Source organism: Nicotiana tabacum, chromosome 18 (genome assembly GCF_000715075.1).
Source record: "Nicotiana tabacum cultivar K326 chromosome 18, ASM71507v2, whole genome shotgun sequence".
In the NCBI taxonomy this organism is placed as follows: Eukaryota; Viridiplantae; Streptophyta; class Magnoliopsida; order Solanales; family Solanaceae; genus Nicotiana; species Nicotiana tabacum.
The window spans coordinates 129575986-129594518 of record NC_134097.1 but is presented as its reverse complement, the minus strand read 5'-3'; positions in this window follow the sequence as shown (position 1 = coordinate 129594518).

Below are 18533 nucleotides of genomic sequence, written 5' to 3'. Positions count from 1 at the left end.
AGGAATTCGATTTTTGTATAATGCCTACGATAAGCAAATGTGAGGTCTTTAGCAGATCATGGGTGTACTGAAGGGTGCAAGCTTCCTGATAAGAAGCCTTAAGGCAAGAATGTCTATCCATCTTTATGGTAAAAGACAATGAGAGATTAAGAAGATAAATATAGGTTTCAACAAGCAAAAGAAGCAAGATGAAGAAGGGTATGAGGCACCCAATTAATGAAGGCTAACGTCATTTATAATTGAGGCAGAGGAACACAATCTTTTTGAGTTATATTCAATAGTAACAGAGGTATATACAATTTGTCGCACCCATTCCAGATATGCCATATGGGGATTAATAGAAGTAGTATAAGAAGATATGATGGATGAATTGTTTGCATCAGTTGACATTTCCGTAGGATATTGCAAATATGCTAATAGATCTCTTTATGAGACACCAGATGGTGCACTCTGAAATAGTGCAGCCAAATATGAGTACTACAAAGACATGCACTATAAGCCTTGAAGGGATAAATATTACCTTAGTGTGGCTCGTGTCCCTAGTAAAGCGAGAACGTTAAGCAACTTGAAGAGCCATTGGATAGAGCAAAGGGAAGCTAAGAGCAAAAGAATGTCTTGTTCAAGTTTTTAGAATAAAGTGATAGGCATAAATGTTAGTGGGAAATAAGAAAAGAGTTAATAAAGCATTATGAGTAAGATGTTATATATGGATGACAACGTTATATCAAAAGATGACAATACTACAAAATCCATAGTCAAGTGAAGGAAGAAACGATAAGTGACAGGCCTTAGGACAACAAAAGAGTATAGGCCATACAATCATGTCCTCATTTCAAGAAGTAAATTCGCAACTTTAGCGTGATTACCAAGAGGAAAAGTTAGACCCCAGAGTAATAGAACCAGTGTGGATTGGTGAACAAGATAAACTAAACATGAATTAGGGACTAAGTGACTGGTGATAGTTGCCATCATAAGAACTTCAGATTTTTTTCCGCTAATAATAGAATGGACGACAAAAGAAGATTCATGAGAAATTCAAAGAATGAACATTCAGGAAGACGCTTCCCTACAACAAGCAATGTGAGCAAAGTTCAGCTTAAGGGATTGTATGTGCCAGTTATACTAAATTTCACCCTCATGAGTAAGGGATTTTGCTATCCTTGGTACGGAAGGATTACCGCAAGGCTAATAAGAGTCATCGATGATGTGAAAGGATGCCAAAGATGAAAAGGTAAAACATCTATAGGCAAGTCGTCGTAGCTCCGACTCTTAGTACTCCCCTAAAGAGGGGAATATATAATGATAAAAGGAAGAATGAGATAAAAATAAGAAAGGGATGAGATTGCACTTATCCAAACGCTACAGATATGCTACGATTCTAGAATATTATGCAAACGCGAAGTCAAGGAGAAGAAGTAAGGGTTCCTTCCCGAGATGTTATTGATAATTAAGGAGCCAGTGCGAGATGTAAGTTAAGACCAAGGAAATAACCCAAGAAAGATTTCACGGAATATTGACATGAGGATGGGCCAATGAGTAGTTAGTAGTTGATTAAGAAAGAGCCTAGCTATGGCTTGTCAAGAGGATACAAAACAAGATAGCAAGTCGTGCAAGATAAAGATAGTAAAGCCTAATATAATAAATTTAGCCCCGCAGTTATGACATTGTAATACTTGAGAAATATTCAAATAGGAGTTGGGGTAGTTAAAGGTACTGTATGAGTGTTACGGAATAAAAGATAGTTTCACTGGGAAGACAGTCAAAACTTCAGTTCAGAAGCAGCCGTACGAGTAGATGAGTATGGAGGTAAGTAACTAAGGATAATTACAAGTGAGCACGAACATCAAAAATTCTATCGGGAATACGGTATAATAAGCTCGCATCTTTACAAGGGTCAGGGGGTCTTACCTAAGTACTATGACGAAAGATTAGCTGAGGAAATAAGGAAGAAGGCTTTAACCTCAGTACAACGACCTAAAGAGGAAATGGTCGTGTGACAATAGTCTCAAAACAACATTGTATGCACTCCCTAAGAAAGTGGCACCTACAATGGCTAATGAACAGGGAGTAAAATCAGAAGTGATATTCCGGATCATATGAGTTTTATGGAATTTCAATATATATGGGCACTAAGATAAGCTAAGTATGGATGCAACGAGGGGGCAGAAAGATCAGGAAAAGTAATAGCTTATGTTTAAAGAAAGCTAAGATGAAAAAAAGGAATTACTCAATTAATGATCCAGAGTTGGTTGCATTATAAACTCACTTAAGGGTTCAGAGTTTTCTACATATAGTATATACAACTGTAGAAGATTTTGGTATACGTTAAAAGAAAAGTTGAGCCCAGGTCATAAACGAAGGATTAAATTGATAAAGGATTGTATCATGCATATTCCTCAACACCTATAAATGGCTAAATAGAATAACTAATGCCATGAACCGCAGAGCGGGAGATAATTTAAGGCGACATAAAAGCCGATCAGAAGAAGGAGGAAACTAAAGAATTACATCAACAAAGTAAATTAGGAATTCGGTTATTCGACTCAGAAATTATAGAAATCGTGATTGAGAATATTGTAGAATTACTCTCAATATCAAAGGTACAAGGGAAATATTACAATAACCATATTCTATAACGGCTCTACGATAAAGCTAGTTAGAAAAAATACCAGCCTCATAAGAATTCATTATGGAGCTCCCACCAAATTGTATAGGCACCAGAGGTACAAGTATTATAAGAGCTTCAAGTCATGGATGTGAATCATACTTATGTGGAAGGGAGGTCATGAAAGAGATAAAAGATGTGACGTAAGATTTTTAACGCAAGTAAGGTAAAGGTGAACAACATACGAGATACTCAAATGCAAAAGGTTGTGAATAGTCCATACTTTTGATAGAAGGCTAGAAGCGCAGGGATTCAATGTCCAGGAATGATAGCGGCATCTTCAGTGGCATATCTTCCAGCATACGGTTTCTACGTATCGAGAGTTCTAGTTAAGAGAGTAAAGAAGAGTTAGAGATAATATGATGTCTTGCTTGATGTTCTAGAATAACACAAGGAAATCTATGATACAATCACATTGAAAGGAAGTTGCGAGTAGTATAAATGGATATGTGTAAGTGGCAAACTAAAGTATGGTAAAGCGATAGGGTTTTAGGAAGCCGTGAATAAGGATAAGAAAGGGCGAGTGAGAAGGCGACGAGAATGGATAAGTCCTCACGATTAAGCTTATGAAAACAATACGAGCTTATGGTTTCTCTAAGGTATACGAAGCTCAGTATAGCCTGAATGAACTCAAAGGAGTCTAAGACTAATGGCATTTAGAAGAAATGGAATACTGCCCTGGTAGTAGAATGAGGGTGTAATTGTGATAAATAAAAAATGACATTTGGGCCTTCGATTGAGTAATGACTTGAAGAGGATTTCACGAATTGTACGGGATTAAAATACCCACGTAAGGTAAGTCACACTAGAATGCTATGAAATACGGTTATGAGAGTATAGTATCGCCCTAGGGGATAAGAGAAATCACTTCAAATGTTCCAAGATCAACGCAAGCCCTAGTGATTACATAAGAGGTTTCAAGTTATCAACAGTAGATTGTAGATCAATATTGAGGTAAATCAACAATAAATTGATAAAGTTCTAACATATGAGAGGAGATAAGGATTCCATCCTTTAGATGAGCAGTAATAAGGAAGCATGGGAGGACTTGGATTTCTACATCTATAATAAGAAATAATGAGAGTAACATAGCAAACCTATAGATTGGCTAAAAGATGGAGGAAAAATGATAGAAGAGTCACATAGGCGCGCTTACAAAGTTAGAGTCGTACAAGCTACAAGACTGGAAGGATTCCGACCACGACCCGTGATGTAAGAAAGAGGCTTAAGGGGGGGAATGCCCTGACCTTTGGATTTCTTTACAAAACAGTTACCGAGATGGAAAGAAGAGTACTAAAGTATTCAAAAGACATAAGTTATGAACATGATAAGAACATCAGTCAACATTCAAGGACGAATGTTCCAAAGGGGGGAATGATGTTACGCCCTGCAATATTACGTCAATATTACGTCCCGCAGTATTATATTACGATGATGTTGCACCTTGTAGTATTGTACATTGAATTTTTTGTAATGTAATTGACACTAGTCCAAGGAAAATATTATTCGGAGATTATACGGATTATGCTATTTCAAACAAGTGATGGGTAAATTTGTGAAGGTGAGAGGGGAAGGAAGTCAAAGAAAATGAATTTTCGTCCAAGTGGACATATTGGGATAAAATACGGGCCGAGCGATGATACCCGATATATACGGACTAGTACCATACAAGGTACTATATGACCATGATATTAGGATGTATAAAGTGTATTAAAAATGAGTAGAATTTTAATTAATTTAAGACAATTCTTAATTATACGGGTAATTGGTTAATTACCGGGTAGCGGGATATTAAATAACTAAATTAACTAATTGTGGGATAAGATCAAAATTCCACATGGCAACAAGACACTATACCAACCGTATGACTCTTAGTCATAATTCATGACTAAGAGTCATTTTAAATATGTGGCAACTTAACATGTAATAGTAAAAGATAATTCCTTCTAAGCCTTTTCAATACCAAGATAAGATGTGAGTCTTTCCAAGTACTAACATGACTTATTATAAAGATTCCTACAAATCCTAAAGGCAAGATATTATTATATATTTTGTAAGTAAGAGACTTTCGGTTAAAAAGTCTCAAACGAGATTTTACAAATAACTCTTGTTTCATATATCTCTTTCCATAAGGCTCTTCTACAAAGTAAGATAAGATTAACGTGATTTTGCTCATCAAAAATTATACGAAATAGTATTACGTAATAGCAATGGGATTTTGCGATTCTAAGGGAGTGTGGTGCAATCTTTCTCAAGAATATCATATGAATTTTTCCCTACTTCGATCCGCCATTATGTGTTATCACAAATTGACGTGTGCTAGAGGGATTTTCAAGAGAATTAACTCAGGTATTTTAAGGCTATCCCTTCTTTCTTTTGGCATGATCCATACGATATGAACAAAGCGTGCAAATGCACAAATTTCATGAATGACTCTATTCATAGAAGTATTAGAGATATCTATGTTCTTAAATTTCCGTGTGTCATAATATTTTATCATCTGTTCATAGGTCTCAGAAAAAAATATGAAAGTTGAAAAGAGTTTACTTTATGGTATTACTCAAAGGCAAAATAGTCTTATGAAGCTCCGAAAGAATTTATTAACGTACTTTTCATGCATTGCATTCATGTGCATTGACCCATGACCAGATGGCATTATATACGCGTATATATGTATGTATATATATCTATATGGGATATGGGAAATGTTATGGCGTTATATATGCATCACCACCTGATCAGCTAGTATATGATGATGATGTTGCCCACAGTGGCTAAAATATGATTCAAACGGCGTTATATGTGTGTATATATATATATATATATATATATATATATATATATATATATATATATATATATATATATATATATATATATATATATGTAAATGGGATATGGGAAAGGTTATGGCGTTATATACACACCACCACCTGATCAGTTGGTATACGATGATGATTTTGCCCACAGTGGCCGATATGATATGATGGGATGCCCTCAGAGGTTGATGATGTTATGAAACATGTACCTATGCACGACATGAAATTCATACGCATATGCATAACGCTAAAAGTAATTTATAATTTACAAAGTTATTCAAACTTACAGGTTGAGTCATGTACTTTATATGTCTTCCATGTGTCTTATGTATTTATTTATGTGCTTACATACTCGGTACATTATTCGTACTGACGTCCATTTTGTTTGGGGACGCTGCTTTCATGCACGCAGGTCTTGATAGACAGGTCGAGAGCCCTCCATGTAGGCTATCAGTTCAGCGGAAGATGTTGGTGCGCTCCATTTGCTTCGGAGTTTGGTTAGTATGATTTAGACGTGTATTGTTTGGTATGGTAGGACGCTGTCCCGACCTTTATGATATTTATGTACTCTTCGAGGCTTGTAGATATATGTCGTGTACGTGAAAGATTGTACGGCCTTGTCGGCCTATGTGTTGAGTTTATAAATGATCATGTTGGCCTATTAGGCCTGTATGTCACGTGTATATGATGATGTAATAAGAAAGATACATTACGTTGGTACTTGCTTGAGTAAGGTACTAGGTGCCCGTCGCGGCCCACCGGTTTGGGTCGTGACAACTACTTAGAGATTTGCATATTCTACGGTTATGAGAATTCATATGTGTGTTACTATGGTCCTCTTGAAGTGAGTTAAGTGAAAAGGTTTTATACAATGAAACATTAACCTATTAGTGGTTTCGGAGTTATGATGAAAATCGTGTCCTATCGTATATTGGTATGATGGGTGCAGTGAGTGGTATGGTGTTTGAAGTGAGGATCAAGGTTGCAGTTCGGTGTTGACAAGGATGTCACGAGCTCGGATGAGCAGGAAAGGAGTTTCGATGTTTAAAGTAAGTGGGTATTGTCTTCAGCATCACCTGAGATGGGTGTTTTGTGAAAAAGGCTTTGCATCCTGGTTAAAGATTCTTGATCGCTTTTTAGCGTTAGTGCGGCCGGTGTTTTATTATGGAAGGTTATGGGAGCGTGCCCCACGGGAAGGTTGTATAAGTGTGGCATGTAGTCACTTAATTGATTGAAGAAGTTAAACCAAGTATGAAGATTGTAGTGATGTCGTTAAATTGAGAATTGATGCCTGGAGGGCACTCGATTTATTGGGTTGTGGACTGTGGAGGATTACTCTGATTATGATGGATGTTCTTATGTGTTATGAGAAAAAGATGAGTGATTATGGACCTTTGAAAGGTTATTAGCCTTGTTCAGTGCGATCAGAATCAGCTTGAGGTCTGTGGATGGATTTAAATGTGACTATGGGCTCTATACCAGGCCAGACGTGTTCATTTCAGCAATGCGCTCCATATAGGAGAGTAGTCGAGGTGTTAACTCATCATCAACTATTTCATGTAATGATGTATTGCGCCGTGTGAGTTTTGAGATAGCTTGGTGAATTTCTTATGTGTTGAGGTTTCGCGTAGAGATGATGTTATATGAGCAAGATGGCTCTTGAGATTCAGATCGTATATCGCACCTCAGTCGTGCTTGAGTTTTGTAGCTTATGGCGCTATATGTCTCCCCAGGGATGGTATTATGCACTTAGCGTGCTTGTGACCGATATTCGGTATTTTGTTGCGATGAGCAATTTAGCTCGATGTATATCTCCTTATGTGAATTCTATGTGTGGATCGGGTGGCATGCCGCCATGGGTATGTTATTTGGATCGGGTTGCACGACGTAATAGTGTGATGTTGAGTATAGTTCCCCATATCTGTTTTATGTGTTTTGTTTCCTATTTTTTAAAGGAAAACTCCTATTTGTTGTGTGCCCGTGTCGCATGTATGATTCGCGAGCTGTGTGTTTGGATTTCCTTTCCAGAGTTCGTTTCTTATATTTATCATGTTCGAATTGGTAGCCTATTGGCACATTGTGATGGCATATGAGACATTTTAATCATGTCCGGGGTGGCTTATTACCTGAGCAGTTCGTACGGGGTGAGACAAGATCATTGGATTTAGGATCATTGCGATATGATTATATGAAGTATATTAAGGAGCAAATACCATTATCTGGTTTAGAATAAGGTGATAGTTCCTGACAGGAGTATAGACCCAATGAATTGTTTATTCTGCAGTTAGTTATGAATTTCTACACATCTCTTCCGTCGTGGCAGTATTGTAAGAGTTAGAGCAAGACCTATGTTTGTCATGAGGTGCAATGGGAGCCTCAGATTCATGGAATTTTGACTAAACTGATCAGAGAATGTTATTGTGGTCCTGTGAGTAAAATGGTGCAAGGAGTGAATTCAGCTAAGGTATGCAGTCATGTTTTGGTGCTACGAGTAGTTATTGATACGGTGAGCGTATGTTGGAACAGGCCTGGTAGAGAATTGTGGATGTAGGAATTGTGCTCTAAGGCTTATTCGCTTAAGTGAAAAAGGATATCTTCAGATTGATCGAGCTAGGGTGCCCAAATGAGTTGTGGTAGCACGGGTAGGTGCTCGAGGTGTTAAACAGTGGTTTTGGGCAACTCCAGCACAGTTCTTAGCACGTTCGAGGACGAACGTATGTTTAAGTGGGAGAGAATGTAACGACCCGACCGGTTGTTTTAAGCTCTAGCATGTCGTTTAGCAGTTTGAGGTCATGAGCAGATTCACTTCAAGTATTATGACTTGTACGCATGGTCAGAATTGAATTACGGGGAATTCAGAGTTGATTTGGAAAGGGAATTCTCATTTCGGAAGCTTTAAGTTGAAAGAATTGTCTGAGATTGAATTTCAGAGTAAACGACCTTGGAATCGAGATCTGAATGTTCCAATAGGTTCGTATGATGATTTCGGACTTGGGCGTATGCCCAGATCGGGTTTTGGATGACCCGGGAGCGTTTTGGCGCCTATTGTGGAAGTTAGCATTTGGGAAGAAATTTCATAAGTTTGGGTTGAAGTGCATTTCAGTGTTATCGATGTTCGTTTGGGAATCTGAGTTTGGGAATAGCTCCATATGGTGATTCTGGTATTGGGAGCGCGATCGGAAGTGAATTCGGAGGTCTGTAGGTTATTTTGGAGTCATTTGGCTAAGGATAGAATTTTTAAGGTTTTTGGAGGTTTGACCGAGAGTTGACTTTTTGATATCGGGGTCGGATTTCGATTATGGAAGTTGGAGTAGGTCTGTAATATCAAACTTGTGTGCAAAATTTGAGGTCAATCGGACGTGATTTGACGAGTTTAACATTGGAAGTAGAAGTTTGAAATCTTAAAGTTCATTAAGCTTGAATTGGAGTGTGATTCATGATTTTAGCATTGTCTGATGTGATTTGAGGCTTCGAGCAAGTTTGTGTTATGTTTTTAGACTTGTGTGGGTGTTTTGTTTGGAGCCCCGGGGGCTCGGGGTGAGATTCAGGATAGCTTCGGAGTGATTTGCTAAGAAATGGGACTGCTGGTACTGGTATGACCGCATTTGCGGTATTTTGGTCGCAAATGCAACATTGCATTTGCGAGGGGGGCTCGCATTAGCGAACCTGGCAAAGCTGAGTGGGGGATCACATTTGCGAGGGGGCCATCACTTTTGCGATGCTATCCTCTTCGCATTTGCGAGGATTCTGTCGCAAATGCGACCATGTCAGGGGAGGCTGGGCTTTGCATTTGCGGTGCTTTTGTCGCAAATGCGACATCGCAATTGCGAGCCTGGAGTCGCAAATGCGACTTCTGCATCTGGTGCAATGGCTTTTTATTCCGAAACTTAGCCCATTTCCCTCATTTCCCACTTGGCCTTAGGCGATTTTTGAGAGCATTTGAGGAGGGATTCCATCATCATCAAAGAGGTAAGTAATTTCGACCTATCATAAGTTAAATACATGGATTATGGTTAGATTAACATGTGAAAATTTGGGAAAAGCAAGGGTTGTAGATGAAAAACCTAGAATTTGGTAAAAACAAGATTTAACCATAAAATTTATTAGGGAATGGAGTAAAAATCATATATTCTTGATCCTTAGGTTATGGGTAACAATTTTCTTCAAAAATTCCGGAATCCAGGCATGTGGGCCCGGGGATGAATATTAGGAACCTTGCATTTAGGGTTGGGAAATTGGTTAAATAATTAGAATATGAACTTTTGAGCATGTATTGACTAGTTCTTACCCTATTTGACTAGTTTTGGATCGTTCGGCTCCAAATTGGAGGTTTGAGCGCATTCTTGAATCGGAATAGAGGCTTCGGAGTGAGGTGAGTCTCCTTTCTAACCTTGTAAGAGGGAATTGTGCCCATATGTGTGTTAATTGGTTATGTGCTCCTATTTGTGGGGGCTACGTATGCACGAGGTTACGAGAGTCCGTGCGTAGCTACTATTATACTATTGTCCGGGTAGTCTAGGACCCAAAAGCATGTTGTACTTGGAAATATTTGTAATCCTATTAATGGTTTGAATTGCTTAAATCACATCGGATTAGTAAGTGAATGTCTAAAAGATTGAGCTTCATTTTCTTGTATTATAAAAAGAGAATTGGATTTTCCTTGGATAGTTGTTCCCCGATGAAGTCTTGATTAAGTGTTTGAATATGTAATTCTATGTGTACCTGTGTCTCATGTATGATTTGCGAGCAGGGTGTTTGTTTATTTTATGTTGACCTCATTGCATAGATGATTCGCGAGCGGGGTAATAGATGCATCTATGATTCGGGCCGCTCGACCCTCGGCAGTGCACATATTACATTTCTGTTGGATCGGGCTGTACGACCTCGGCAGGATTTTCGCATGCTGGTATTGCTTGCCTTGAAGTTTATTGATATTGATATTTGCCCTCCTAGCCTTGAGATAATTGAAAATTAATAGATTCTGAATCCGGAGACTTTTAATATAAAAAGGAACTTTTACCTGTTCGGGACTTATTTGAAATTTTTATCGTTCTTAATAAATCTATGATTATTCGCATTAATAATATATTACCATTGGACCACTAGTAAATGTCGAAGTCGACCTCTCGTCTCTACTTCTTCGTGATTAGACAAGATACAAAATTAGGTACACGTTGTTTTTGTACTCATACTACACTTGTTATGCATTTTTGTTGCACAGGTTTTTGTGTGGCTAGTGGCATAGCGGCATGGTTGATACAGAGACTCAGGTGAGTTGCATTTATCGAGACGATTGTAGCCAGCAGAGTCTCCTTCAGAGTATTGTACTATATTTTCATTTCTGTCCACTTGTATTCCGGACAGTTACTGTATTTTTATTTCATTCCTAGTAAATGCTCATGCACTTGTGACACCGGGTTCTGGGATGATTATGGGGTATTTTTTATTAACTTCTTAACATTTATATTTTATTTTAAACGATTATCTTTTACTGGTAAAATTGAAGGAAAATCATAGTTTTCAAAATTATTAAAATGAGAATTTAATTAAGTATCTTGGTTGGCTTGCCTGACAGTGGTGTCTGGCGCTATCACGACCCTTAGTGGATTTTGGGTCGTAACAGTCTCGCGGATTGGTATGGAGATGTTTGTACTTATCTTCGAGAGGCTGCAGAACCTTTAGGAAATCCTACATTCTTGAATTCTTATCATGCAACATTGATTCAGCTTAAAATGCAACTCTTTGAATTCCTTCCACGTGTTTGTATGCGCGCATGAGCGCTCGGTATCAGCTGTGCATTGACGGTTTGTGATTCTCTGAACGAGGGGAGAGACGTGATTTCTGTGTGTTGATGTTGGGCTAGTCTGGAGGACTTGAGGCCGGGCATTTCCTGTAGATTGAGCACTGAGTTGCTGATTGTGTGAGCACGTGCTTTTGGATTTATATGTTCGATAGTGTCGCCATTAGGGGAAGTGATGATTGGATGGATACGTGATGAGCATGATTTGACTATGAGATGCGTTCATATGATTTGAATGTGACGAGAAGGGTCTGCTCGAGGGTAGAAATAACTACCTGGTGCTTGATTTCCATCGTGATTTGATGTATAGCCCCGAGTTGTGGGTGTGTTGAAGGATCTTTTCATGTTGTCTAGTTGGGAAGTGAAGTAGATTTCATGTTGTGATATGAGTTCATACTCAGGAAGATTAAGTGATTGCGTGATGCTTATGACGGTGGAAGGGTATAAAGAGATGTTAGTTTGAGGCAAAGCAGGTGGGTTATCTCCAAAGGGGTGTTCTGAGGTTTGTGTGAGCCCTATGTTATTTGTTGGGAGCCCTCTTTTACTAGTGAAATATGTGTGTTGCAATTTGAGTTTGGATCGCTTATGAGAGTGGGCATGACTATTACAAGGGTGAATGCGAGATTGCAGCTGATTGGAAGTACTAGATGATTGTGTTGCACGAGATTATGAAGGATTTAGTTTAATCTCCCTATAGTATTATGGCAGTAATAGAGTATGGCATTGCGAGTTTTTGTGTGTTTTGACCTATGACTTTGAGCCAAGTGGGGGAGTCTGCTATTGATAAGTTGATTGCGTGGCTAAGTGTCGAATTTACCGACGAATCAGTTGTGTCTTATAGAGGTTGAGATCAAGGATAACTCGAGTAAAGGAAATTTTGAATAATGGTGTGTTATGTTTTATGGGTATATAAGAAATCGTTGGATGAATTAGTTGTTGTCGTAAGGGATGCAACGGGTATGGAGTAGGATATCACTCGGCTGCTTAGAAGGATGAGTTACTTCCTTAGGTGTTGCTATACTAATGGGGCACATCGTTCGGTTCGTTTGATCAGTTTAATTGAAACCTGAGTAGAGTGGATGACACCCGAGAATTGTTTTAAAGGATTCAAGATTTACATGTAATAATTGGAGATCTTCAGGATGTGTATTTGGCTAGAAACTGAGGTTTACATTGGAGGATGACAAGACTTGTGACATTCCTATATCATTATGGATTTTGCATATCAGCAACAAGAAGGTGAAGGTAATGGCTTCTCATTGGGACAACTCATTTCCTTTTTGGGGAAGCGGGTATGGAATTTGAAGAGTCGCCACCTAACGGATTTAAGGTGCGTTAGGGCACCTAAAGAAAATAACTCATAAAACCGATTTGCATTACCACAGATTGGGTAAGAGCTCGAAATAACCTTGAGGGGAAGGTGTTAGGCACCATTCGAGGTCCACAACGGTGGGTCCCGGTCAAACTCAAATTAGGTGAATTAGTCTTATAAACAAATAAAGCAATTTAGACAAATGGATATCACATTTAAAACAAGGAGTAAAGAGGGTCCTAGGTTTTTTAGCCTATAGCATCACTTCTGTACAATGCTTGGTAATCGTCCCCAAGTTGGAGTGCTACACATAGCATTAGCGCACAGGTCATCATATCCTTTACTACCCGATTACCCTCCCCTTAGTGGTTATATAAGCGATTCTAATTAAACGTACTCTATGCGTGCATTACCCGTCCCTTACTTATGGTCCTGGAAGTGTTTAGGACTTCTAATTAAGGTGGATCTAGACCTTCCTATAGTGCTTAAAGGAGAAAAATCTAAGCGACAAACAAAACACATAGGACTGTCAGATAAAGGGAACAGTTAAGGATCACATTTACCTCCACAAATAAGTAGGCAATTGCACATCTCAAGCAACATTATTTCAGATACTTTAAAAGTCCTATAGCATGATATCTAGGTGAGCACAAAGCAGAACATATGCAGTGTTTTATTAAAGCGAGGCAGAAGGTACTTAATCACTTTCCTACTGTTTTTTAGGACTAGCTAAATCTAGGAAATTCACGAGCAATTAGACAAAGCAGAGTTTTATAATTTCAAGACTTTAGTCGTCCTACAGGATTGCGTAGACGTGGGTCAGAGGTGTCCTATAAACATGATATCTAATCATTAAACAGAACCGCAATAAACCAGTAGACAATTTTTAAGCAGGCAGTTTGGTTCATTATGTCCTATAGGCATGCTGTCTTGGTGTAGAAACTAATTTTAAAACTTATAGACATGGTATCTAAATGCATAAATGGATTTAAACCTTATTTGCATGCAAAAATTGATTTAAACCTTGTTGGCATGCAAAGATTGATTTTGAACTTACATGCATGGTGTCTAAATAAATGAACATCGCAGTAACCTATAGGCATGGTATCTAGAATGAAGGACTGACTTTAAACCATATAGGCATAGTATCTGAATATACATAAGCAAACAAACATCGCAGCAACCTATAGGCATGGTATCTAGAATGCAGGACTGATTTTAAACCCTATAGACATGGTATCTGGAATGCAGGACTGACCTTAAACCTTATAAGCATAGTATCTGAATGTACATAAGCAAACAAACATTGCAGCAACCTATAGGCATGGTATCTAGAAAGCACGACTGATTTTAAACCCTATAGGCATGGTATCTAGAATGCAGGACTGATCTTAAACCCTATAGGCATAGCAAACAAACATTGCAGCAACCTATAGGCATGGTATCTACCCTCTCCCAACAAAATTTATATAAGAAACCCTCTCAGTTTTACTAATATCCCCAATATCTGTTTTACAAGAATTATTATTACAGACCAAACATAAATAATGAATTACAGAAGTGAAACTGCTAAAACTATAGGGATCCTAGATAGGCCTAAAAAGTAAACCTGGAAATACCAGGCCTTCAACCAAGTATGACATGCCGGTATTCTCATAGTGCACCCAATGGTATCCTGGTGTGTCAAAGTTCCCAAGGGCCTCAGGGACCCCGGGCAATGCTCACACTAGAAATGTTTTCAAAGCAACCCTTTTGTGAGCAAGTTTGGAGAGCCAGCCCCAGTGTGTCAAAGTTCAGAAGAGTCTCATGGACTCCTAGGCAATGCTCACACTGGAAGGGCAGGACCCTAGGTGTTGTAAGAGTAGGAGTTGAAAATAGGAGATAGTTTTTAAGAAAATAGTTTTGGATTCTCAGGAAGTAAGGAGCAAACAGGGTCATTCAACTCTTGGAACTCAAACAAAGGTATCAGCAATCAAATAGTATACAGAAACAGGATCACTTAAAGTTTCAACTTATTTTACTAGTTGTTACTAGGTGAGCAAACACTAAACAAAGACATGGCATGCTGGGACCAATTAGACAGTCATATACAAAGGGGTACCAGGGATTAGGAGCAATGTTGGTCAGAAGTCTATGAGAGGTAAACATTTAAAACAAGAGAGAAAGAACATACTAGTGGAGAAGTAAACAAACATAGGTCTAATTTAGATATGAGCAAACATGCAGACTTGCTGAAAGCAGAAGCACATAGTTCTAGTTAAAACAGAAGTAAAGAGGCTGAAAGCAGGACATACATAGGTTTAATCAAATAGAAGTAGACATGCTATTGCAGTAAACACATAGGTTAAACAGAAGTAGACATGCTCACTACAAGGGAACACATAGGTTTAATTGAATAGCAAGAAACATATAGTCTAATTGAATAGCAGTAAACATGTTGATTAGGGAAACACATAGGTTTAATTGAATAGCAGGGAACATGCTGATTAGGAATAATAACATAAAGCACATGGATCTAATGAAATAAAAGTAGACATGTTGATAACATGAAACACATAGTTTAATTGAATAGCAGTAGTGGATACATACCAGTTACATATGGTAAACAGAAGATGGGAGATGTACAGAACTCAGTGGTCTAGCCTTGGCTTTCAGCCAGCTAGGCAATGCAATGAACACAAGTAGCAGAGAGGTTTTGGAGAGCAAAGTTTTGTGTGTGTCTGTGTGTTTTTGAACTATGTTCATGTGTTGAAGAATCAGTAGTGAGAGTATATATAGCACTTAGTGAGGTAAAACAAATAAGGTAAAGAGAAAATCATAGTTCGTAAAACAAGGGTAATCAAATAAATCAATCAGCCAATTAGGGAATCAATCCTATAGAGAAATCCGGAAGAGACCCCTTAAATTGGGGAGGGTCAACTAACGGTACAGAACTAGGGCTCAAATAAAGCAAGAAATCAATTTCATATCATATAGAAGTCATTCAAATCTTCAACCCATACTAACAGTTTAATTAAGGCGAATACAATTAATCAAGGCCACAAATAAGGAAATAAGTAAAATGATAGAAAATACTGATTTTAATAGGAAAATATGATTCGAATCCCTAATAAAATCAATCAGTATATTGGGTTAACAGGGATAAACAAATAACAGGAAGAAAAATTGAAGAAATGAGTGTCATAACAGAACAAGACCTAGGGTTTAAAGAACATACACAAATTTACCCAAACCATAGTCAGGTTAAACACTTGAAAGAAAGAAAACCTTTTGAGGAAATCTGGGATAAAAACCCTAATTTCAGAGAAGCACTAAAATTGAAATAGTAGTAACAAAAGTATAAGATTTTTGAGGAAAATATCAAATAGCACTTAAACTTTCCAGATCTACAAGGATCCGGATAGAACCAAGTAGTTATAAGACTAGGCTTTTCGAAAATAGCAGAGATGAAAGAAGCTCGGTCCAAAACCAAAAATAGGTAAGGAACAATACTCACAAACGAGAATGGCCAAAGACAAGCCTGTGAGTCAGATTTCGACAAAACTCTGTGAATCTCTTTGGGATTCTCTCATAAATCAATATAGTCGAACAACCAGATGATGTAACATGCCGGCAAAGGCGAGGAGATACATAGAAACCCCATGGACGGGGAGTTTTACAGGTGACGACGACTAGGGTTTTGGTGGTCTTAGAGAGAACGGAGAAGAAAAGGGATTCAAGGGCGGCGGGTGGTAACAAAACGAATAGGGTTAGGGGGTCGTTTGGATTAAAAATGGAAAGGGGTAATATGGACCGTTGATCTTAGAGATCAACGGTCACGGTTGGTTCTGGGTTAGGGCGGGTTGGATTTAGTTGGGCTAAGTTTAATTTTGATTTGGGCTTGGGGGGGTGGGGTCCGAAATTAAACTTAATAAGAGGGCTATTTGTTAAATGCCCAATTAATTAATAAAATAAAATATAAAAATAGCTAATTAAATGATAAAAATGATTTTTATGTATGATAAAAATATAAAAAGTCATTTTTTGTATGGATAATGTAGGTATGCATATGTAGGGGCTATTTTTGCAAAATATGCAATTATAGACTAAAAAAATGCAAATGTAATTGTAAAAAGATGCAATTAAAATATTTGAACACTCATATGAATATAAATGATGAATTTAGATAACTAAGTCATTGTAAAGTAATATATGGGATAATTATTGAATATTTATATAAATAAAAATACAGAAATAAATTGATTTAAGTTTTTTTAAAAAATTATAGAAAAATTGTAAAATACTTGTGCATGCATGTACAATATTTGGAAAGTGTGTATGCACATTTTAAAATATATGAGGGAAAATTGGGTATCAACAGTTGCCCCTCTTTGCCCGGGAAGGATGAACGAGTTTTCAGGTAAAGAAATGATGACCGATTTGACAGAATGGGTGTTTTGAAAAATAGAGGCCGAACCCTTGTCTCTGAGTTGCCTACATATCTCTGGTTTTACAGGAATCAGATCATGTGTAGTTCTGGACCCGACGGTGAATGAAGCCGATGGAAAAAGTTCCTTTGTGAAGGCTAATGTCGGATGGAGCTATGATTGTGAGTTTGGAGTGTAACAGATATATTATAGGGCATATATCTGAATGGTCATGGAGTAAGGTGGGTAATTGATGGGTAATCGGTTATAATGAAAAGGTGAAGATGGTATGAGCAGAAACCGAAGCGAAGGTTGCTCCTATTTGAAGGTGGTTACCTCCCGGATTACCTGCAAAACTTCAAAATACGATGCATACAAGTATATAGATTATTGCGAGAATTTAAACGTGATGCAGATTCCCTTTGAACCATGAAAGATTGTCTTTGGACGGTGCGGATAACTTCCTTAGACTATGATGTCCTGGGCCATGAATTATGAGATAGGAGATTCGCAGGCCATGAAATGATGTTCTCAGGCAATGAGGATGGTGCCTCCAAACCATGACGCCTTTGAATAATGATGTGCAAGTATTGAGAGATCCTCAGGCCATGACTTGGTGTCTTCAGGCTATGAGGATGATGCCTTCGGACTATGGCGCCTTTGGACGGGTTGGGTATATGTCAGCCCATGAAGTGCAGAGATATGATACTGAGAATGATAGCAAGACAAAGCTTAGTCTTGTGCGGAGTTTTGGGGGTAGAGCCTAGCCTGAGGGAAGAAGATAGTGACAAGTTTAGAATACATCAACATTTATGCAGGGAGGGACAATGCTTAGTCCCATGAGAAGACAGTGCTTAGCCTTATGCAAATACGGAGGCATGGCTTAGACTCATACAGGATTTGAGACAGGGCTTAGTCTTATATAGATAGGAAGGCAAGGCTTAGCCTCATGCAAGTTTGGAGACAGGGCTTAGTCTAATGCAAGGGTAAGGCAACGCTTAGACTTATGCAAATGTGGAGGCAGGGCTTAGCCTCATGCAAGATTGGAGACAGAGCTTAGTCTCATGCAAAGAGAATGCAACAGTTAGCCTTATATAAAATGTGGAGGCAGGGCTTAGCCTCATGCAAGATTGGAGACAGAGCTTAGTCTCATACAAAGAGAAGGCAGTGCTTAGCGTTATGCAAAAGGAGGCAAGGCTTAGCCTCATGCAAAATTTGAGGCAAGGCTTAGTCTCAGGTAAGGAGAAGTCAATGCTTAGCCTTATGCAAATGTGGAGCCAGTGCTTACCTCATGCAATATTTGAGACAAGGCTTAGTCTCATGCAAGGAGAAGGCAATGCTTATCCTTATGCAAATGTGGAGGTAGGGCTTAGCCTCATGCAAGATTTAAGACAAGGCTTAGTCTCATGCAAAGAGAATGCAATGCTTGGCCTTATGCAAGATTTGAGACAAGGCTTAGTCTCATGCAAGGAGAAGGCATTGCTTAGCCTTACGTAGTGAATGGGTAGCAAATAGGAGTAGAATGTGTCTT